The following is a 20,507-nucleotide window of genomic DNA, read 5'->3' as shown; positions in this document are numbered from 1 at the left end:
ACCTCCTACTCGACAAGTAGAGCAGGATTCCAGCCTATAAATAGAGGTGTCGGGTTCCCTTATTCTTCACACCTTCCCAACTTCACTTTCTCTCTCTACTTTCTCTCTCTAAGCCCCCAAAGCCCCCCCCCCCTAAGCCAAGGTAAACCCCGTATCATCCGAAGGAAGCCCCGAGGCTCCCGAAGCCCCGAGAAAAGTGCATTTCGGCTCGGAAACGGTACTCCGGCGAAGCCCGGTTTTCGGGAAAACCCGCTATAAGTGAACTACGCCTAACCTATCATTAGTATAGTTTATGTTTCAAGATAGTAATGTTATTAGGAACTTATAATGAGTAATTGGGTTATTATTATGAGTTATATAAGTGTCTTTATAATATATTTTTAACCACTCGCGGTACGGGGAATCTGGTTTGGAGGGCTGCTTAGGTTGCTGGATTCAGAAGTGCTATATGCCGAAATGATCCTGCCCTCCGGTGTTTCATGCCTGGCCCCTGTCTGTACATAGTGGGTGAAGAGTATTGTTTAATGCTTATAGTAATAATAGCAAGACTATTAATTAGTTTTGTCAAACATTATACTAAACTCTAGTGGTAATGATACTAGGTTTTGTCCGAGGGAAATTGTTTTAAGATTAACGAAGCGCTGTCCGAGTACCGAGTCACCACCTTTTCAAGTGAGTGCATAGTTACTTTCATCTTACACATAGATATGAAATATTTTAATATAAATTACGTGTTATGTGTGCATATTGTCTGAATACTTGTTGTCTATGCTGAATGAAAGATTTTTATAAATGTTTTAAATGATTTAAACTGTATATGTATTTTATATCTACGAATATGTTGGGTAAAGCATGGGTAGATGAATGATGAGAGATGAAAGATGATATGAGTGAACATTGGAAACTATAGACTTAGTGCCTAATAATTAACATCGGCAGCTATGGACTTAGTGCCTATTGAATAAACGCTGGTAGCTATGGACTTAGTACCTGATAGATAAACATTGGTAGCTATGGACTTAGTACCTAATGAATAAACGCTGGTAGTTATGGACTTAGTACCTGATAGATAAACATTGGTAGCTATGGGCTTAGTACCTATTGAATAAATGCTGGGAGCTATGGACTTAGTACCTGATTGATAAACGTTGGTAGCTATGGACTTAGTACCTATTAGATAAACACTGGTAGCTATGGATTTAGTACCCGATGGATGAACTTTAGCAGCTATGGAATTCGTGCTTTAAGCACAAGCATTAGCAGCTATGGACTTAGTGCCTGTTATACAAACCCTGGAAGTAACGGACTTCGAAATGAACGGATACACGATAGACGATTCTTAGGGTAGATCCTTATGAGTAAAGAAGATAATGGGGATGGGTAATTGGGTTGATTGTTTGATGTTTAAACATAATAATTTTATTATTGTGGGTTGAAAAACCCTATGTACTCACCAGGTTTCCCAACCTGACCCACTCAAGCTTATGTGTATCACAGGTGTCGATAGGAAGCTACTTTACACTGAGAGATTTAAAAGAGATGTAGATCACTAGTGTAAATGAATGTAAGTTCTGTTTATGCTTATGTTTCGGTATTGAAAATGACATCCCAAGGTTTTAAAAGGAATAAAGATACATTTCTTCGTAAATGCTTTCATAACACATTTATCATGTTTTACTGGGAATAAATTTCGCAACATTTTTAGCAAAAGAACTACTCTTATTTTTATAAAGCATAAACAATTTTTTCTGGCCGTGAAAAATAGGGATGTCACAGTTGGTATCAGAGCATTAGTTTAAGAGAACTAGGAATTTGTAGGATTTCTAGACTTAAACTTAGAATGATAAGCGATGATTGTAAGGAGCGTGTCTAATAAAATTTAGGTAATACGCCTGAATAGACACAAGCACTAGCTTATTTAGGGAAAATGCCTAACATGCTTTTATGTGTTAAATGATTTGTGAGGCTTTATGCTATCGTTTGATCGGATCTATGGTATGTTGCCGACCAGATCTGGAAATTTTATGTGCTCAGGTTTCTAAACGTTTAATTACGATATTAGAACTGGCATGTAACTTTTTGATGTAATAAGGAGGAATACGCGTCTAAATCTTCCTCTGTCTATATTCTCGTCTTAATACACCGAACGCCTTCTTTGGTGTATAGAATGTCATGATAAGGACTCATAGCAGACTGAGCAAATCGAGGAAATGAGAAGGCTTACGATATTGAATGATATACCTATCGGAAGATATTTTAAGAGTGATATCTTACCTTTAGAACGTGTCTAAGAAATAATATGTCTAGTATGGGAGAAGTACACTTTCAATTAGAAGAAAAAAAGATTTTTTGTATAATCCATGAAGTTGTCCCATCGTCTGACATTTCCATCACCAACCGAGTTGAAGCAGAATTGATGATTGAAGATACGCATGGAAGAAGTCCTAGTAGAGTCTAGGGAAAATTTTATGATTGTGTGAACACATTTTTATGTGTTAAAATTGTTTTTGTGATATTGACTTGGAGAACTGCGAGACAATATTTGGGACGAGTATGAGTAGGTGTGAAAGGTAGTAGAGGCCTATACTACCGGAAGCACAGGACTCACACTTGGATCAGGGAAAGTCACAAGGTTACCAACAAGCTAGTAATTGATACCATTTTATTCAAGTATGTCGTTACCATTGTTTCGATAATGACTAAGAAGATTGTTGTTATTCCGACCCTAGTGGTCATATCGAATTGAGTCCAACTATGAGGAGTACGTTACGTGGTTCTGAGAACCAAGTTTGTTGTAACATCTGACTTTGTCACACCCCAAAACCGGAACGACGGAAATGTTCTGAGGCGGAGGACGTCATGTTTAGTATCACAAGACATGCATCATAGTAAGCAAGTAATAAACAACCATTTCATTTGAAAGAAAGTGTTTACAAAGTATGTTATTCACATAATATAGAATACATAGCAAATAACAAAAAGACATGAAGCTATATTGCTCCATCTTCTGAATCCCAGTGCGCGAACCTGTCTACTGGTCTCCTGAGAATACAAGTTATTTTGAAAGCGTAGATCAGCATTTAAGCTGGTGAGTTCATAAGATTTTAGTGATGTAGTAAGTAGTAAGAAAGTTTGTAGAAAGTTGTAGTAAGTTGTAGTAAGTTGTAGTAAGTTCTTGTTTAGAAACGTTTGCCTGTTCCTCCAGAAAATCCTATATTTCCTACTTTGATGAAAGATAAGTAAAAATGACTCTACAGTCCTTTCTATGAGTATTAAATGGATACAAGTTATATAAAACCCAGAGTAAACAAACAATCGGTTGTGTGTATCTGCCCTAAGCCCACAACCAAACAAGGAACCGGAAATGAGGCGGAACACACACATCCCATTGTTTGTTAGATCATCGTTGTATATAACCCCTGCGTATTCACTCGGTACTCACAGAGTTAACTGTAATAGTTCCTTTATATTTGATGAAAATATCCTTTAAGAAAACCCTTATTTCTTATAATAAAATGATAACCACAGTAGTTCCTTCTATAATCACTTAGTTTATACTAGTTATATATAATCTAATATCGAACAGATAGTTAATTGTGTGAATCTGCCCTAAACCCACAACCAAACAAGGAACAGGGAATGAGGCGGAAAACACACATCCAACTACCTATCGGATATTAATTATATATAACCTGGTGTATAAACTAAGTTATTATAGAATGAACCACCTAAGGTCCTTTAAGTTTTACTGGTTTAATAAAATGGATTAAACCCTTTATTGGTTAAGTTTCTAGTTTTGTATTCCAAAAGTTCTTCATTTGAAAAGTATGTTTTGTACTAGAAAATTGTGCATTGAATTAGTGTCCTATGACCTGACCCATACATGGTATCCCTTATGATTTCTTTGTACAAGGAACATATATATATATATATATATATATATATATATATATATATATATATATATATCTAAGATCGGATAGATAGTAGGCTGAGTGTATCTGCTTTATGCCCACAACCAAACAAGGAATAGGAAATGAAGTGGAAAGCACACATCTTACTACCTGTCGGGACCCGATTAATATATATCCCTGAATGCATACACTAAGGAATCATAAAGTTAGCATTATAGGTCCCTTTCTACTGAATGTAGTAGACCCGACTGTTCTGTGTGTCGTTTGTAAAATGTAAGTTTTCCCTAGTTTATAACTATCTTGACTCGAAAATAGTTTGTATTAGCTTTCAAGTGGAACTGTCACTTACTGAAAGGAATGGGAATTTATACGTACGCAGTTGTCTTTTGAATTGACAATCTGTAGTACTAATTACCTTAAAACATGTATGTTTTAGTAAGGTTATAATGTGAAGGCTAGTGCCCGTACTATACGTTCTCCTTGTCAAGAGATTCTGGGGACCAAACGCGACCTCTGCAAACAAGTGCAAGCCGTGTAATTCACATTAATGTTTTATGATCATGTATACCCAATTTAACTATCACCTTTTGTTACAAACAATGACTTAGTGATTCATTGGTATAATTAGATCTAGTATGTTCTCATGCTATAGCATCTTAGTATGTTCGTTATGTTTAGTATGTAGTGTATAGTATGTCTCTCTAAAATATTGTATCTACCTCCTTGTTTCTCTTTATGTTATCGTGTATTGTTTCTACCTCCCTGTTTCTCTTTATAGTATGCTCTACTATTAGTATAAACTGAACCCGTAAACTATACCCCTTATAGTTTACTAGTGTTTTACTTGTACTGTTATTGAAAAGACTCATTTTGCTACTAAGTTATGCTGGTACTTTAAAAACGGTGTTTTGTTAAACTATTAAGTAACATAACTTGAAAAGAGTTTTTGAAATATTTTGACAAGTTATAAATGACATAAGTTATCTTTTAAAAATGTTTATAACAAACAATTACACAATTATCATTGTGTTAAACTTGTATCCCCCCCCCCCTTAAAAGCATTTAAAGCAGTTTAAAAGATTGATTACGGGGTATGAACTCACCTTATGTGGGTGATTCAAACGAATATGCGCGTAAGGATGAGAAGTTCCACGAATGAAGTCCCGAGATACAACAAGTCCTAAATGACTTATATTGGCATGAATATAGTGTTTATAAGAAACTATATGAAAGGAAACACCTTCCGGGACTAGGAAACACTTTGACCAAGTGTTGGAATCACATGTGCTTCATCTAAGGGATGTTTAAGGCCAAGGGTTTGTGTTCACGGCCATGAAAAGGTGTTTACAGCCAGGGTGTAAACTCATTGCCGTAAACTCATGGTAATGTGCATAAGAGGGTGTTTGAAGCCTAGGGAATCTTGAGGGACCATTGCTCTACACAAGGATGAGAAAGACCAACTCAATGGAGAGTGTTGAGGTGTTTACGGCCACACCATAAACCCGATGGCCGTAAACTCTCTAAAGGGTGTTTTATTGGGTCTTAAAGGCAAGGTGTTTAAAAGGCTCAAGTGTTCCAATGGTTAGTAAAGGTCTAGATGTGTTTAAGGTCAAAATCATGACAACTACAAGGGTTTACGGCCAAGGTGTAAACTCCTGGCCGTAAACTCTCTTTAATGATGAGTTTGGTGATGATTCAAGGTCTTACAAAGCACAAGGGAGTGTTCTAGCCTCAAATCCATGCCTTAGGAAGAGTTTAAGGCTCAAATGGCACCTTTATAGGGGTTTACGGCCAAGGGAGATGCTCTTGGCCGTAAACTCCTTTTGTTCTTGAGAATTAGATGATTTCAAAGTGTAGATCAAGTGTTTCTAGCGTACAACTTAGTTAGGGGAAGAGTACTCACACTTTGGACGCCCTTTGATGAAGATCGGGAGTGAAATCTCGATGATACTTGACAAAGAATGGGAGATTTCGGCCAAGGAAAGGAAAAGAATGAAGAAATGGCTAAGTCTTACATATATAGGGGTGAGTTTACGGCCAGGCCATAAACTCTATGTTCTTTGGCCGTGAACTCCATTTTGGTGGTGTTAAGGCTTGAATGCTGCACAGTGTCTCTAGCAGGTACATTCTAACACTCATTCCTTAAGTGTACTAGGCTTAAAATTCCTTAGAATGACCTTTTTCAAGGCTAGAAGTCAAAAATATTTCGGGTTGTCACACCATCCCCCCGTTAGATGGAATTTCGTCCCGAAATTAGCTTTCTTAGCAATACTACTGGGGTTGCGCTCCTCTGATTTGCAGAATACCCACTCGTAGACCTGGCAACTTTGCCCTGGTGTTCATGATAGGATTCGTACTTGGTCCATCTATCATTACCTCGTGTATACAAGTCGTATATAATTAGGATTAGTTAGACGGTTGAATGTGCGACTCTGCCCCAGGTCCACAACAAACAAGGAACAGGAGATAGGGCGGAAACACACATACTAGATCTGCGTAATCATAATCATATACTACTCTCGCGTATACACTTAATAGTGATAGGTGGGCTGTATTCGTCCTTAGCCTCTGTGTTTGAACTTGGTCTGCTGGACGGGTGGTATTTCGGAAAGGTTTGCGTACATATGACGGCAAGGCTTCGGAGGATAAAGTACTCTTCGCACGAGTACTCCGGGGTTTAGAATACGAAAGACAAAACTAAGTTTTTCGGTCGGACTGTCGTTATGAATGACGAAGGTTTCGTGAACTTGACGATCGAGACGATAGGAACATATGAACTTAGAATGGTGAGGACCACGCCAACTCATGACGAATGATCGAAACAGACTCTTTACTGAACAAAGTTTGGCCGATTTGAAAGAAATGTATGTTATACGATGATGTACTCCCTAGTGTGCTCGAAAAATGTACTCTTTGTAAATGTTCTAGTGCTTTCTGTTTTCCTCTTGATGTTAACACTTCTACGTATCGTACCGCGATGTGCGCATACATACCGCGAAAGTGCTTTGTTATCTAGTATTGATACTTAGACTACAATCCTCCTTGGTACCACTACAATCGCCTGAAATATACAAGTTATGAATAATTAAGATAAATTGGACGGTTGACTGAGTAACTCTACCTCAAATCCACAACCAAACAAGGAACATGAATTAAGGCGGAATCACTCACTCTAAGTCTGCAAAATCTTAGCTATGCACAATCCTTAATGTACATACTAAGCCATCATAGCTTCTCAGAACGGATCTCTTAGTTCTTTAGAATACTGTGACCTACTTCATTATGTGAGTTATTTACTTTTAAGTGTTATCCCCCAAGTTTTAATCTTATATGAATATAAATTAATTTTCAAAGTAATTACTATTTCGAAAACGAACCGCTGCTCGATGGCGACTCCGAGGTCGATTCTCCTGCGGTGATCATCAGAATTCGCCCATCCACTCCTAAGTTCTTTGTTATCGGGCAGTCCTCCTGGTAGTGTCCAGTCTCACCACAGCCATAGCCGGCTTGGTTTTCTTCAACCCCAGGGACTTGGGAGATCGGTTGAGCCGGTGCCCTACAGAAACAGATTGTCTGTCCCTTTCTGTGGCAGTTCAGGCACTGCATTTCCCGACATACTCCGGTGTGGTGATAGTTGCACTTTCCACACTTCGGGAGGGTTCTAACATATCGACTAGCAGGTGCTGGAGTAGCAGGTGTTGTGGCGGTGTACATAGTACTTGTTTGTTCCTCCTGCGGGGTGTCCTGTGTTGTTCGCTACTTCTTTCCGTTGTTCCCCGACTTCCGTTTATACTCTTCTTCCCTCGATGGGTCGGGAACAGGGACTTCCACACCATGGCGGACTCCGTGGTCGATGAGTCGCTGAGCCAGGCGTTTCGCACTATTTAATATGGCTGGGTTAGAAGACAGTACATCTCCTTGGATCGGGGCAGATAGACCCCAGATGTATCTTTCTATCTTCTTGCTCTCCGGGGTAACCATCTGGGGCATAGAGCTGCTAGGTCGCTGAACCGGTCAGTGTAGGCCGCTATGTCTGAGCCGACCATCGTGAGCTCCCACAGTTCTTGTTCCAGCTTTTGAACTTCGCCTAACGGGCAATATTCTTCCAGCATTAACCCTTTTAGGTTATCCCAACCTATTAAGTTAGCCACTGAGAGGGTCGGTGACTTAACATAGCTGTTCCACCATGTCAGGGCTCTGTCAGAGAAGGTGCAGGCAGCAAACTTCACTTTGCTCCCTTCAGGGCACGAACATATTTCGAAGACCGAATCTGTTTTCTCGAACCATCGCATCAGAGCGACGACTCCACCATTTCCATCGAAGGAATTGGGTTTGCAGTTCATGAAGTCCTTATACGAACACTCCCTTGGGTGTCCGTGAGTAACTCCGGGGTTGGTTAAGTGGGTACCGCTACCAGATCCGAGGGTACCACTTTCACCGAAGTGAGCTAGAGCAGTTGCCACTGCGGAGGATATCGCTGCTTGAAGAGCAGCAGGATCGAATTGCGACGGTGGAGTTGGATTTATCGGAGTAGCGCGTCTGTTTGATTTGTGAGGAGGCATCTTTGCTAAAAGAATACAAAGATGAGATGGAATAATTCTAAAGCAATGGACACAAGCCGAAAGCTGAAAAAACAAGGTTATCCTAGTTCTGGGTGTATCGGGTCCTGACTTCCACAGGGTCCTGGAAACAATTCATAGAAGAGTCTATACCTAATAAACTTTATGAATTTGGAATGGCTATCCTCGAATGAATATCTGTTGCCTGAATAACTGTTACCAGCTGCATGTAAGAAAATAATCCTAACATATAATGTGAGTAGTGTCTCCACTCACTCATTAAGTTAAACAAGATTATTATTTATTAGTGTGACGCATAAGACGTTTTGGTTACTTCGGTTGATCCTTCTTTGAAAGCTGCTCATGAACTTGGTCTCATTTCCTCATGACTCTTCTGTTGTCTACTATGAGGAAGTGGTTACATCTATCTGGGTTTGTCGTGCGAGAATGGAAGTGACTAAAGAATCTATGAGATTTAAGTGAAACATTATGGGGTGATCCTTACAGAGTCCTCCTATAATTGCACAATGTATACAAGTTGTATATAACTTAAGACTAAATAGACCTTCGAATAAGTGATCCTACTCCAAAACCACAACCAAACAAGGAACAGGTAGTGAAGCGTAGATCACAAATTCTAAGTCTATAAATTCTCAATTATATATAACCTTGGAAGTATACATTGTAAAATTATAGACCTATCCGTAAGGGTCTTTTAAGTTATCACATAAGTTATTTATATGGTGCCTAAAATACTCCTATAGTATTTTAATGTAATCTACTTGGTATGTTTTAAACTTATTAACGCGTTATAGTATCATAAAATACTCCTATAGTATTATAACTATAATGTACTTGATCTAGTATTCTCTTGACTATTATTAGGTAAGTTTTAAGACCGTTGCAACACTACATCACTCCCAAACACATGTCAGTCACATCTTGAATTAATATAGTTGATTAGGCTATATTGATCCTAGCTATGATTACATAACTGTCCAGGTTTGACCATAGTGTTCAACCTTTAACTTCTTATGTTTTATTCTTCTTGTGATACTTGTTCTAGTATGTATATATGTATAAGCAAGTATGTATACTTTTATAAGGTATCATTATATATTTATAATATATCTTTATCCAGAGCACTTTGGCCCCATTGCATTTATAGTTGTATATCTTTTATCGGTTGATATACTTAGTTCACTATAAACAATGCTCTGATACCAATCTGTCACACCCCAAAACCGGAACGACGGAAATGTTCTGAGGCGGAGGACGTCATGTTTAGTATCACAAGACATGCATCATAGTAAGAAAGTAATAAACAACCATTTCATTTGAAAGAAAGTGTTTACAAAGTATGTTATTCACATAATATAGAATACATAGCAAATAACAAAAAGACATGAAGCTATACTGCTCCATCTTCTGAATCCCAGTGCGCGAACCTGTCTACTGGTCTCCTGAGAATACAAGTTATTTTGAAAGCGTAGATCAGCATTTAAGCTGGTGAGTTCATAAGATTTTAGTGATGTAGTAAGTAGTAAGAAAGTTTGTAGAAAGTTGTAGTAAGTTGTAGTAAGTTGTAGTAAGTTCTTGTTTAGAAACGTTTGCCTGTTCCTCCAGAAAATCCTATATTTCCTACTTTGATGAAAGATAAGTAAAAATGACTCTACAGTCCTTTCTATGAGTATTAAATGGATACAAGTTATATAAAACCCAGAGTAAACAAACAATCGGTTGTGTGTATCTGCCCTAAGCCCACAACCAAACAAGGAACCGGAAATGAGGCGGAACACACACATCCCATTGTTTGTTAGATCATCGTTGTATATAACCCCTGCGTATTCACTCGGTACTCACAGAGTTAACTGTAATAGTTCCTTTATATTTGATGAAAATATCCTTTAAGAAAACCCTTATTTCTTATAATAAAATGATAACCACAGTAGTTCCTTCTATAATCACTTAGTTTATACTAGTTATATATAATCTAATATCGAACAGATAGTTAATTGTGTGAATCTGCCCTAAACCCACAACCAAACAAGGAACAGGGAATGAGGCGGAAAACACACATCCAACTACCTATCGGATATTAATTATATATAACCTGGTGTATAAACTAAGTTATTATAGAATGAACCACCTAAGGTCCTTTAAGTTTTACTGGTTTAATAAAATGGATTAAACCCTTTATTGGTTAAGTTTCTAGTTTTGTATTCCAAAAGTTCTTCATTTGAAAAGTATGTTTTGTACTAGAAAATGTTGCATTGAATTAGTGTCCTATGACCTGACCCATACATGGTACCCCTTATGATTTCTTTGTACAAGGAACATATATATAGCTAAGATCGGATAGATAGTAGGCTGGGTGTATCTACTCTAAGCCCACAACCAAACAAGGAACAGGAAATGAAGCGGAAAGCAAACATCTTACTACCTGTCGGACCCGATTAATATATATCCCTGAATGCATACACTAAGGAATCATAAAGTTAGCATTATAGGTCCCTTTCTATGAATGTACTAGACCCGACTGTTCTGTGTGTCGTTTGTAAAATGTAAGTTTTCCTTAGTTTATAACTATCTTGACTCGAAAATAGTTTGTATTAGCTTTCAAGTGGAACTGTCACTTACTGAAAGAAATGGGAATTTATAGGTACGCAGTTGTCTTTTGAATTGACAATCTGTAGTACTAATTACCTTAAAACATGTATGTTTTAGTAAGGTTATAATGTGAAAGCTAGTGCCCGTACTATACGTTCTCCCTTTCAAGAGATTCTGGGGACCAAACGCGACCTCTGCAAATAATTGCAAGCCGTGTAATTCACATTAATGTTTTATGATCATGTATACCCAATTTAACTATCACTTTTGTTACAAACAATGAGTTACTGATTCATTTGTATAATTAGATCTAGTATGTTCTCATGCTATAGCATCTTAGTATGTTCGTTCTGTTTAGTATGTAGTGTATAGTATGTAGTGTATAGTATGTCTCTCTGAAGTATTGTATCTACCTCCTTGTTTCTCTTTATGTTATCGTGTATTGTTTCTACCTCCCTGTTTCTCTTTATAGTATGCTATAGTATTTAGTATGTACTGAACCCCTAAACTTTACCCCTTATTGTTTACTAGTGTTTTACTTGTACTGTTATTGAAAAGACTCATTTTGCTACTAAGTTATGCTGGTACTTTAAAAACGGTGTTTTGTTAAACTATAAAGTAACATAACTTGAAAAGAGTTTTTGAAATGTTTTGACAACTTATAAATGACATAAGTAATCTTTTGAAAATTTTTATAACAAACAATTACACAATTATCATTGTGTTTAACTTGTATTCCCCCCCCCCCCTTAAAAGCATTTAAAGCAGTTTAAAAGATTGATTACGGGGTATGAACTCACCTTATGTGGATGATTAAAACGAATATGCGCGTAAGGATGAGAAGTTCCACGAATGAAGTCCCGACATACAACAAGTCCTAAATGACATATATTGGCATGAATATAGTGTTTATAAGCAACTATATGAAAGGAAACACCTTCTGGGACTAGGAAACACTTTGACCAAGTGTTGAAATCACATGTGATTCATCTAAGGGATGTTTAAGGCCAAGGGTTTGTGTTCACGGCCATGAAAAGGTGTTTACGGCCAGGGTGTAAACTCATGGCCGTAAACTCATGGTAATGTGCATAAGAAGGTGTTTGAAGGCTAGGGAATCTTGAGGGACCATTGCTCTACACAAGGATGAGAAAGAGCAACTCAATGGAGAGTGTTGAGGTGTTTACGGCCACACCATAAACCCTATGGCTGTAAACTCTCTAAACGGTGTCTTATTGGGTCTTAAAGGCAAGGCGTTTCAAAGGCTCAAGTGTTCCAATGGTTAGTAAAGGTCTAGATGTGTTTAAGGTCCAAATCATGACAACTACAAGGGTTTACGGCCAAGGTGTGAACTCCTGGCCGTAAACTCTCTTTGATGATGAGTTTGGTGATAATTCAAGGTCTTACAAAGCACAAGGGAGTGTTCTAGCCTCAAATCCAAGCCTTAGGAAGAGTTTAAGGCTCAAATGGCACCTTTATAGGGATTTACGGCCAAGGGAGATGCTCTTGGCCATAAACTCCTTTTGTTCTTGAGAATTGGATGATTCAAAAGTGTAGATCAAGTGTTTCTAGCATACAACTTAGTTAGGGGAAGAGTACTCACACTTTGGAGGCCCTTTGATGAAGATCGGAAGTGAAATCTCGATGATACTTGAGATAGAATGGGAGATTTCGGCCAAGGAAAGGAAAAGAATGAAGAAATGGCTAAGTCTTACATATATAGGGGTGAGTTTACGGCCAGGCCATAAACTCTTTGTTCTTTGGTCGTGAACTCCATTTTGGTGGTGTTAAGGCTTGAATGTTGCACAGTGTCTCTAGCAGGTACATTCTAACACTCATTCCTTAAGTGTACTAGGCTTAAAATTCCTTAGAATGACCTTTTTCAAGGCTAGAAGGCAAAAATATTTCGGGTTGTCACAGACTTAAGTCGGAAGATTGAAATAAAACATAATCAAAGCGATCGGTAGATGTATCGCGTTAGTTGCTTGTAGCTAGAAATGCTACCATTTAAGATATGATTAGAACATGAAGGAAGGTATAGTCTGTTCTGGAATTTGACTCTAAAAGACCTGAGTCCAAGCAATGCATCATACGATGAGAGGTCATTAGAACATGTCCCATCGGTCTATTATGATAATCGAAGGAAGAAACTGATCTCAAGTTTCTTAAAGAATGAGTCTCCAACAAAGATCGATATCGTGACATGAAGATCATGATTGGAAGTCTAACATGACATAGAGAGCAGGTCGAAGATCGGGCACCGCCTGCAGTCAAGAAGTCTAAGAGTTAGATACTCATTGGAAGAAACATCAAAGTTACGGTTATTACTTAGGATGAATAGATAACGTATGGAGTCATCATGTGAGCCCTGTTTCGTTGATGATTTCGGGACGTAATCATCCTAAGGGGGAGATAATTGTAACACCCGCAGATCCGGGCTAGTCAATTTAGAGATAATAGGGGTCGAAAACGACTTTTCGACAAAAGAATATTTAGAATAAATAATCTTAACCAAGTTTTAGAATATGTCTCAAGGGTTCCGTACATATAAAGAACGCCGAAATCCGAGTTATAACAAAGAAGTTATGGCCCGTCGAAGTTTTTCGGCAAAACCGGCACGGCACCTGGAGACGTAAATAGTGAATTTACGATAGAGGACTTTTTAGCCTTAGTTATTTAAACAAAATTTGTAGTATACATTAAACTGAGAACATACAAAAAAAAGAACGCCCAAATCTGACTTCGTATGAGGAACTTATGAATTTTCTAAGATTTAGCATAGCAGTGCACGACCCGAAACTCGAATTTTAGTTCGAGCAGTTGTTGGCCTATTCAACCTAAATGAGAGTTGAAGATCTCATTAATAGGAACTCAACGATAAAAAGAGAGACGAAAACGGAGTCCGTATGAAGGAGTTACGAATTCTTCGCGGTCATTTAACAGTCTAATCTCCTCCTACTATTGAATTTAATATCGGTCAAGAATTACCCGACGAAGTCTAAATGAAAGTTGTAGATCTTGTTTTTACCTACGTGTGGATATAAAGAAAGACGAAAACGGAGCACGTATGCGGAAGTTACGGGGTTTAGAAGTCGGCAGGGTGCTGTGCGAAATCGGGTGACGTGGCTAAATATGGGCCAAGGCTTTCTCCCCAAGGCAAGCCACCAGATGGTGACACCTGGCCATGGACTCGATGAGTATGACCTCCTACTCAACGAGTAGAGCCAGATTCCAGCCTATAAATAGAGGTTCCGGGTTCCCTCATTCTTCACACCTTCCCAACTTCACTTTCTCTCTCTACTTTCTCTCTCTAAGCCCCCTAAGCCTAGGTAAACCCCCTAGCACCCGAAGGAATCCCCGAGGCTCCCGAAGCCCCGAGAAAAGAGCCTTTTGGCTCGGGAACGCTGCTCCGGCGAAGCCCGATTTTCGAGAAAATTCGGTGTAAGTGAGCTACACCTAACCTATCTTTAGTATAGTTTATGTTTCAAGATAGTAATGTTATTAGGAACTTATAATGAGTATTTGGGCTATTATTATGAGTTATATAAGTTTCGCTATAACATCTTTTTAACCACTCGCGGTACGGGGAATTTGGTTTGGAGGGCCGCTTGGGTTGCTGGATTCAGAAGTGTTATATGCCAAAATGATCCTGCCCTCCGGTGTTTCATGTCTGGCCCCTGTCTTTACATAGTGGGTGAAGAGTATTGTTTAACGTTTATAGTAATAATATCAAGACTATTAATTAGTTTCATCAAACATTAGACTAAACTCTAGTGGTAATGATACTAGCTTTTGTCCGAGGGAAATTGTTTTAAGATTAACGAAGTGTTGTCCGAGTACCGAGTCACCACCTTTTCAAGTGAGTGCATAGTTACTTTCATCTTACACATAGATATGAAGTTATTTAATATAAATCACGTGCTATGTGTGCATATTGTCTGAATATTTGCTGTCTATGCTGAATGAAAGATTTTTATAAATGTTTTAAATGATTTAAACTGTATATGTATTTTATATCTACGAATATGTTGGGTAAAACATTGGTAGATGAATGATGAGAGATGAAAGATGATACGAGTGAACACTGGCAGCTATAGACTTAGCGCCTAATAATTAACATCGGCAGCTATGGACTTAGTGCCTGTCACACCCCAAAACCGGAACGGCGGAATCGTTCGGGGGTGGAGGACGTCATGTTTAGTATCACGAGATATGTATATGGTAAGCAAGTAATGAACAACCATTTCATTTCAAAAGAAAGTGTTTACAATGTGTGTGTTCACAAAACATAGAATTCATAAACAAATAACAAGACAAGACTCGAAGCTATAATGCTCCTTCTTCTGAATTCCCAGCACGAGCACCTGTCTAATAGTCTCCTGAGAATACAAGTTATTTGAAAGAGTTGATCAGCAATTAAGCTGGTGAGTTCATAAGATTTTAGTGATATGAGTAAGTTGTAAAATGTTGTTAAAAATGTAGATGTAAAATAGTGTTGAAAATGTAGTTGAAACATGTAGTTGTAAAATGTTGTAAGTTGTAAGTTCTGTTTTGAAAAGTTCGCCTGTTCCTCTAGCAAATCTTATATTTTCTACCTTGATGGAGGTTTGAGTAAAATGACACTACAACCCTTTCTATGGGTACTAAGTGGGTACAACTTATATAAGACTCAGAGTAAACAAACAATCGATTGTGTGCATCTGTCCTAAGGTCACAACCAAACACGGAACAGAAACTAAGGCGGATAGAACACATTCCATTGGTTGTTAGATCATCGTCATATATAACCCCGGTGTATTCACTTGTTACTCATGGAGTTAATTGTAATGGTGCCTTTATATGTAATGAAGAAGTTCTTTAAGAAAACCCTTATTTCTTATAATAAAATGGTGACCACAGTGACTACTTTTATAATAGCTTAGTTTATACTGCTATACATAATCTAGTATCGGATAGAAAATTAATTGAGCGAATCTGCCCTAAGTCCACAACCAAACGAGGAACAGGAAGAAAGGCGGAAAGCACACATCCAACTACCTATTGGGTATTAGTTTTATGTATAAACATGATGTATAAACTAAGGTATTATAGAGTTACTCACCTAAGGTCCTTTAAATTTAACCGGTTTAATAAAATGGATTAAACCCTTTACTGGGAAGTTTCTAGTTTTGTATACCAAAAGTACTGATTTTGGAAAGTATGTTTTGTACTAGAAAAACTGTGCGTTGACTCTGTGTCCTATAACCTGACCCATACCTGGTACCCTTATGATGACTTAATGTATACTAAGCATACATATATCTAGAATCGGATAGAAAATAGATTGGGTGAATTCGTTCCAAGCCCACAACCAAACAAGGAACAGGAAATGAAGCGGAGAGCACACATCCTATTTCCTGTCGGACTCTGTTGGTATATATATATCCTGTGATGTATATATCAAGGAATCATAAGACTAGCATTATGGTCCTTTCTTTTAGACGTAGCCTTCTACCAAGGCATCTTCTACTATGTGCTAGACTCGACTGATCTGCTTGTCGTTTGTAGAAATGTATATTTTCCCTAGTTTATAACTATCTTGACTAGAAAATAGTTTGAGTTTGACTTTAAAGTGGTACTGTCACTTTATGAAAGTGATGGGAAATGGAAGTACACAGTTGTCGTTTATAATGACATGCGGATGTACTAATAACCTAAAAACATATTTGTTTTATTACGGTTATAATGTGAAGGCTAGAACCCCTACTAAACGCTCTCCTTGTCAAGAGATTAAGGGAACCAAACGCGACCTCTGCAAATTCTTGCAAGCCGTGTAATTCACATTAAAGTATATGATCATGTATACCCAATATAACTATCACCTTTTGTTTAAAACAGTGAGTTAGTGATTCATTGGTATAGTTAGATCCTGTATGTGTTCTCATGCTATAGCAACCTAACTTGTTTGTTTTGTATTGTATATTGTGTGTTCTCTCTGTATCGTATTGTTTGATTCTCTTCACTGTGTGTTTGACTTATGTATGAACTAACTCTTTGGGTGCTTCATTGTACTAGAAGTAATGAATAGCATTCTCCTAAACTATACCTATTATAGTTTACTAATGTTCTACTTAGACTGTTACTGAAAAGACTCGTCTATCTACTAAGTTATGCTTGTACTTTAAAAACAGAGTTTTGTATAACTATTAAGTAACATAACTTTAAAAGAGTTTTTGAAATGTTTTGACAACTTATAAATGACATAAGTAACATTTTGAAAGATGTTTATAACAAACATTTACACAATTATCATTGTGTTCAACTTGTATTCCCCCCCTTTAAACAGTTAAAACAGTTAAAAGATTCATTACGGGGTATGAACTCACCTGATGTGGGTGATTCAAACGGGTATGCGTGCAAGGATGAGAATTTCCACGAATGAAGTCCCGAGACACAATAGGTCCTAATTGACATATCAGGACACATATTGACATGAATATAGTGTTCATAAACAACTATATGAAAGGAAACACCTTCTGGGACTAGGAAACACCTTGATCAAGTGTTGGAATCACATGTGATTCATCAAAGGAAAGTGAAATGGCACTAACATGTGTTTACGGTCATGAGTTTACGGCCCAAGGGAGTTTACGGCCGTAAACTCATCGTCAAACATGGCTAAGTGTTGGTTTGAAGGCTAGGGAAACTTTAGGGACTTTTGTTCTACACATGTATGAGGAAGACCACCTCAAATGAGGCTTTTGATGAGTTTACGGCCCAAAGGGGTTTACGGCCGTAAACTCATGGTCATAATGGATTTGAGTGAAGTTTAAGGTCCTTCAAACATCAAGGAAGGGTTCTGGTTCACTTGCCTTGCATCTTATAGGGTTTATGGCCCTAATGGCCACCAAAAAGGTCTTTACGGCCTTGGGAGTTTACGGCCGTAAACTCCCTTTGATCTTGTGTTCTTGATGTTTCCAAGCCTCTAAGCATGGATACTAACTAGATATAAAGTATTGGGAAGTGTACTTACGATCTAGAAGCTTGAAATGGTTGATATTGGCCAGTAACACTAGTGTGTGTTCTTGGTGTTCTTGGTGAAACTTGAAGATCTAAGAAAACATGATTTTCATGGATGAATCATGAGGATGAAGCTAGTTAAGAATGATTAACAACTAATTGGAGAAAGAACACTTACGATTTTTGAAGATCAAGTATGAAGATCGGGATGATAATTGAGAGAAAACTCATGTGTTCTTGAGGTGAAAGTGAAAGAATGAAGAAAAGTTGAAGGATATGAACTTACATGGAGGAGTTTACGGCCTACATGAGTTTACGGCCGTAAACTCCATGTTTACGGTCGTAAAATCCATAGGATGGAGTTTAGGGCTTGAATCTTGTACTGTGGCCTTTAGCAGATAAAATCCAACACTTATTCCTTAAGTGTACTAGGCTATAACTCCTTAGAATGACCTTTAACCGGGCTAGAACTCAGTACTAGTGAGTTTGACACTCAGTTGAATTAATTCACTGGGTCTTAAAAGCAAAAAAATTTCCGGGTTGTCACATCATCCCCCCGTTAGATGGAATTTCGTCCCGAAATTAGCTTTCTTAGCATTACTACTGGGGTTGCGTTCCACTAATTAGCAGAATACCCACTCGTAGACTTGGCAACTTTGCCCTTCTGTTCATGATAGGATTCGTACTTGGTCCATCTATCATTACCTCATGTATACAAGTCGTATATAATTAGGGTTAGTAAGACGGTCGGATGTGCGACTCTGCCCCAGGTCCACAACCAAACAAGGAACAGGAGATAGGGCGGAAACACACATACTAAATATGCGTAATCATAATTATATACCACTCTCGCGTATACACTAAACAGTGATAGGTGGGCTATATTCGTCCTTAGCCTCTGTGCTCGAACTTGGTCTGCTGGACGAGTGGTATTTCGTGACGGTCGGCAGACATCTGACGATAAGGCTTCGGAGGGCAAAGTACTCTTCGCACGAGTACTTCGGGGGTTTAGAATACGAAAGATAAAATTTAGGTTTAGGTCGGACCTTCGATACGAATGACGAAAGTTTCAAGAACTTTCTGATCGAGGCGATAGAAACATATGAACTCAGTATGGTGAGGACCACGCCAACTCATGACGAATGAAAACAACGGACTCTTTACTGAACAAAGTTTTGTTCAAATGAAAGAAACGTCTGATATACGACGTTGTATCCCTTGTATGCTCGATATTGTACTCCTAGTATGTTCGACAATGTACTCTTGTAAATGTTCCCGTGTTCCCTGTTTTCTCTTTGAAGTTAACACTCCTACGTATCGTACCGCTATGTGCGCATACACACAAACAAAAATGCTCTACTAACTGGTGGGGATACTTTATATCATAATCCTCTTTGGTACCACTACAATCGCCTACCATATACAAGTTATGAATATTTAAGATGAACAAGGCAGTCGACTGAGTAAGTCTGCCTCAAATCCTCAACCAATTAAGGAATGGGGACCTAAGCGGAGTCACTCACTCTAAGTCTGCAACATCTTAGTTGTGCACAACCCTGATGTATATGGTAAGCCATAATAGCTTCTCTAAGGGATCTTTTAGTTCTCTTGAATATTGTGACCTATTTCAACATGTGAGTTGTTATAGTTACTTTTAAGTGTTATCCCCAAATTTTAATCTTATATGAACATAAATTAATTTTTAAATGTAATTACTATTTCGAAAAACGTACCGCTACTCGTCAACGACTCCGGCGTAGATTCTTCTGTGGTGATCATCAGAATGCGTCCATCCGCGCCTGAGTTCCTTATTATCGGGCAGTCCCTATGAAAATGTCCAGTCTCACCACAGCCATAGCAGGCTTGGTTTTCTTCAGCTCCAAGGACTTGGGAGATCGGTTGAGCCGGTGACCTGCAGAAATGGACTGTGTGTCCCTTTCTGTGGCAGTTCAGACACTGCATTTCCAGGCATACTCCGGTGTGGTGAAAGTTGCACTTTCCACACTTCGGAAGGTTTCCATCATATTGACTGGCAGGTGCTGGAGCAGTAGGCGTCGTAGCGGCGTACATAGTACTCACTCATTGCTCTTGCGGGGTGTCTTGTGTTGTTCGCTTCTTCTTCCTCTTGTTCCCCGACTTCTGATTATAGTCCTCTTCCCTCTACGACTTGGGAATAGGGACTTTTACACCATGGCGGACTCCGTGGTCGATGAGTCGCTGAGCCAGGCGTTTAGCACTATCGAACGTGGCTGGGTTAGAAGACAACACATTTCCTTGGGTCGGAGCAGTCAGACCCCAAATGTATCTTTCTATCTTCTTGCTCTCCGGGGTAACCATCCCGGGGCATAGAGATGCTAGCTCGTTGAACCGGTCAGTGTAGGTCACTATGTCTGAGCCGATCATAGTGAGATCCCACAGCTCTCGTTCC

Source organism: Lactuca virosa, chromosome 4 (assembly GCF_052849685.1).
Source record: "Lactuca virosa cultivar CGN04683 chromosome 4, Lactuca_virosa_CGN04683_v6, whole genome shotgun sequence".
NCBI lineage: Eukaryota > Viridiplantae > Streptophyta > Magnoliopsida > Asterales > Asteraceae > Lactuca > Lactuca virosa.
This window is presented reverse-complemented; position numbering follows the sequence as displayed.